Here is a 4,749-nt window from a genome sequence, read left to right as displayed (position 1 = left end):
GAGGCCCACACAGGCTGGGCACCAAGCGCTGCCCTGTTGCAGGTGGGGGTACTTGGGGTGGACCTGCCCAGGGCAGGCTTGGCCGGTCTCCGGGGCCCAGGAGGTCTCAGCCATGTCCCCGCCAGCGTGGGCAGCAGGGCTGTGGCTGGTGGGCCGGGAGCCGAGGACTTGCCACGCGGGAGCCAGGCTGGGGCTCGGGCTGAGCCCGTGTCTGCCCACACTGGGCCTGGCAGAGGAGGCCCCAGCGCCATTCCCCTGCCCTTGGGGGCCGAGCCCGAGCCTTGAGCAGCCTGGACCCCACTTCTTCCTCTCCGCCCTCCCTCCACCCCCATCCGAGGACTCAGGGGCTCCGTTCCAGATGGCAGGGCTGGTTGGGCACCGATGAGCCGACTCCATAGGGTGACAGCCAAGAGGAACCTCCTGCAGGCTGCTCCCCAGCCCCGCCCAGGAGCACAGGCCCGGGGAGGAGCGGGGTCACGGTTGACCAGCGCCACAGCTGAGCCAGCTCGACTTGCTTCCTGTGAGTAGAGGCAAGGTCTGGCCCGGCGGGAGCGCCCAGAGGCCATGGTGTTGTAGTCACGGCTGCGTCAGGCCCCCTCCCTGGGTGAGCTGGCTCAGGCGTGTCACTGGGCCTGCCGGGTGGACGGCCGGCGGGTCTGTCTGTCCCTTGTGTGCGGACTTGGGGGTCAGGATCCAGACCAGTACACTGGGAGGGGGAGTCGGGGGCCCGGATCTAGTGGTGTGGGGACCTAGGGTCCCACCGCCTCTGGGGCTTTGAGCAATAAGTGGGTTCGTGCTGGTGTGGTGGGGGGACTGGCGTAGGGAGAGACCACCCCAGGTAGCTCCCGGGCCTGGGGGAGGTTCCTGCTCCCCTTCTCTGTAAGTCTTCCAGGAGCACAGGCCACGCCCCCATGGCCAGGGCACTGTGGTGGGGGTCAGGGTGGGGGCAGCCTCACTTCTGACCACTGACCACTGGGGGCGCCCTGAGAGGGCCTCTCCTACAGCAGCAGGGCTGGACCGTCCCAATGGGCAATGCTGGTTGGGCCCCGAGGCTCTTGAGGCAGGGATGGATGCCCCCCACTTGGAGCCAGGCCCTGTGTGCTGCACCCCAAGTGTGCACTCTTCCACTGCCCACCCTGGGCTTAGCCACTGGCAGGCGGGCTGCAGCGGGCATCTGGGCTGGAGGAAGGGTCCTGGTGTGGTGGGGGTGGGGTGGACGGGGCTCACCCTAGGCGGGGCTCACCCTCAGCCCCAGAGACATCTTGTCAGTTTAGGCCTGCTTAGTCTTGGGCTGCAAATCACACCCTGAGCCCTCCCTGGGTTGGGGCCACTTCCTCCTGTATTGTGGACCCCAGGCCCCTCCCCTGCAGTACAGGTTCCATGGACCCCCCAGCCTGGCTGTTTCCCCGTGGCTCTGCGCACAGTGCCTCCTGCTGGAAATGGGGTTGGGGTGGGGGCGTGCGTCCTGGGGGGGTGCCCAGCTAGGACTCCCCATTTGCAACCCTGACTGGCGGGCAGGACTGGCACCAGCTGGCGCTGTGATGGGGGGCATTGTGCACGGGTACCTTGGTGGGGTGTGGGCCCTGTCCCTCGCCAGGCCCAGACCCCGAGTGGTCCCCCTCCCCCGTCCCCCACCATTTGCCTGAATTGAGGAAATGGTGTGGGGTCCTTGCCTTCTCCACAGAGGCTCTGGGGTTTGGCCAATGGGAGCCGCCTGTGGTCACAGGTGTCTGGGTGGAGGGTGGCAGGCCCCGGGAAAGGGGAACTCTGCCACCCAGCAGCGCTGGCCACCCACTCTCGACAGCGGGCGCCTGGCCTGGGGAGGCTGCCTCTGGCTCGGCCTCCCTGCTCCAGCCGGCACGCTGCTTCCCCGGAGGCTGTGGGGCCCCGAGCCGGCCGGCCGGGCGCTAGGGGCGCCGGGGCTGCCCCCATGGTGGGGGCTGACGCCGGCTGTGGCCATGCGCATGCACCTGTTCTCATCGCAGATGGGCGGTGGCCTGCCCTGGTGGGCCGGGGACTGCAGGTGGCTGGCAGGTGAGGGTCCCAGGTGCGTTGCCTGCAGGGCAGGCATGAGGGAGTGGTGGGCCCTGGCTGAGGCATCTGGCCCAGGGGCTGGGAGCACGCCCCGCTGGCCCCAGGGACCCAGCTGTGGGTGGGTCTGCCCCACTGCCCGTGGCCTGGCCGCCACCTGCCCTATGGAGGGACAGTTCTGAAGCAGTGTGGGCAGGGCCAGGAGTTGTAGTTTCTGGGCATCCTGGCAGGTCCTCTTGCCAGAGAGGGGGCGTGCTTCAGCCTTCCCCATGGAAGCTGAGTAGGGGTGGCCTCTGGCTCGGGAAGACAGGTGTGGCTGCAGTGTCGTGGTGGAGAGGGACCACTGTGCCTGACCGTGGCCTTCAGTGCTGTGGCCCCCCAGGATTGGCAGCCCCCCAGTGGCCCTGGCCTGGGGGTAAGGACACCTCTTCTTGGAGGGTTCCTGGGGCCTGGGGGAGGCCCTTCTGGGGAGGAGGAAGCTCAGAGGTGAAGTGACTGGCCCACAGCTGCCTGGCTGTAGCCCCTGGCTCCGGGATACCCCAGCCTCTCTGGCTTCCCTCATATGTGCCCGGGGAAGGCCTGCCCGGCATGCCCTGCCACACACAGGCTGGGGGCTCTAGCTGCCCCGTGGGACAGCCGAGAGTCCCGATGGCTCGGTCCAGGCTGAGTCCCTGAGCTAAGGCTTCTGGAAGTGCCCTTCCCCCAACCCCACCCCTGGTCAGCACTCCAGGAGGTGGGGTGCCGGTGGGGACCTTGGCTTCATGACCAGGCAGCTCTCGGTGCAGGTGTGCCCGCCGTCCCTGCCTGGTGGTGGCCTGGGCCCTCGGTCATCAACGTCGGTCAGCACTGTGTAGAAACTCATCCGCCCGTCCTGCCTTCTTGTGGGGATGGCGTGGGAACCTTGTCCCTGGAGGCGGGGGTGCGCTCCGGTGTTGGGGCGGCACTCTGTGCCCGGGACCTGACGTGGGGACACTGTACCTGCTACGTGGTGGGGTGAGCCCAGGGTCCCTTGAGTCCCCACTCAATTTCTGCTCCCGGTGCTCTGTGGACTGAGGCAGTGGGCTCTCAGGAAGGATGCCTTGGGGTGGGGGGCTTTTGGTAGTTTCTGGGTCCCCCCCCCGCCCCCTGCCCCCCGCCTGTTGTCGGGTCAGGCCCCTGCTGCCCTCTGTGAGGCTGGGTGGGCTGGCTTCTGTGAAGGGGTCTGCTTCTTGCTGATGCCCAGGTCAGGGGCTGCCTGGCCTCACCTTCCTGAGGAGGCTTTGTCCAGACAGGGTGTGGGCCTGGGGAGCTCGGTGCTGGCCCTGCAGCCACCCTGTATAGCTGGGCCCCCTCATCCTCTCCCAGCCTGGTACCAACCCTTCCTTCTGGGGAGGGTATGGCCATTCCACCCTCACCTGACAGTGACTCCCTTGGGAAGAATCCTGCCTTGCCCACACCCCACTGGCCAGCCATGTCTGTAGTCCCCAGGACAAGGGCTGGCTACCGCCCTTGTCCACATCGACTGTGGCTCAGGACACCGTGGGCTGGGGCCAGGAGTGGGCACCCCGAGGACAGTGGGTGACAGCAGCCTATGGTCATCAGAGAGAGCCCAGAGCAGAGGGGGACGTGGGCAGCATGAGGGCAGCCTGGCACCGCTGGCTGGAGTAGGGCCTCTGCTGCCCGGCCCTGCCTGCCCAGTGGGGCCTGCAGCGATGCCTGGGGGATTGTCCTGTCTAGGGGGCAGAGGGGCTTCGTGGAGCCGCCACGTGGGCCTGTGTGGGATCCGGTGGCGGGGCACAGGGATGTGGAGGAGCTGGGGCCCCGGCACGTTCAGCAGGTCAGCGTGGGCAGAGCCCGGCCAGGCACGTGGCTCTGGAGGGGAGTTGGGCCAGGAGGGGCCGCCCCCTTGGAGCAGTGGAGGGGGGCGGAGGTGCCGTGGACGTGTGGGGCCTGTGGGCGAGAAGGGCCATCAGTGGCGCCACTGTCTGGACCCCAGTGACCCCATGGAGGGCCTGCCAGCAGGCACTCACTCCATGGTTGAGACAGGAAGCCCCCTCCCCCGGCGTGGTCGCCCTGCTCTTGGTCTGTGTCACAGGGGGCGGTCACCCCCCTGTTCTGCAGAGGCCAGGCTCCTCGAGGGCTGCCACGCTGACTCAGGGCTGCTGGGGGTGGAGTTGGGGACCGTCCCCCGAGCTGGTGGTTCTTGGAAAGCTGGTCTGCTGAGGCCCCCCCTTCCCGACTCCCAGCAGGCCCCTGGGAGCCCCTGGTGAACCACCAGCTGCTCTGGCCTCCCGGGACTTCTGTATGGTATGTCTGCAGCTGCAAGGCGGCTGTGCGGCACACCCCAGCACCCCTCTCAGCCACCCGCCTGGCGGCGCCCCCAGTGCCAGAGCTGGGTGCTGGGCCGAGGGAGCAGGTGGTAGTCGGAGGGAGCCCCGTGGGAGTGAGTTCCCCGACAGCCGCAGACGGCGTGGCTCAAACTGAAAGTGTTTGTTGTTGAAGAGAAACCACCCGGCGCCCACAGCCCCCAGCCTTCTCCAGGGCTGCGGTGTGCTCGGGGATTTCACCAGGAATCCCCCTGGTGGGGGTGGGGGGGGCTCAGGGGTCCGGGCAGGCACCCTGGGGTAGGGACTGTGCGAGGGACGGACTGGACAGGAGGCTGCGGCCGGGCGCCTGGCCTGGCAGAGGTGAGCATGCTCAGCCTGCCCGTGTGTGTGTGTGTGTGTGTGTGTGTGTGTG

Source organism: Echinops telfairi, unplaced genomic scaffold (genome assembly GCF_000313985.2).
Source record: "Echinops telfairi isolate 266 unplaced genomic scaffold, ASM31398v2 ScPeMD7_25;HRSCAF=90, whole genome shotgun sequence".
Lineage (NCBI taxonomy): Eukaryota > Metazoa > Chordata > Mammalia > Afrosoricida > Tenrecidae > Echinops > Echinops telfairi.
The sequence above is the reverse complement of the archived record's forward strand: the minus strand, read 5'-3'. Positions refer to the sequence as shown.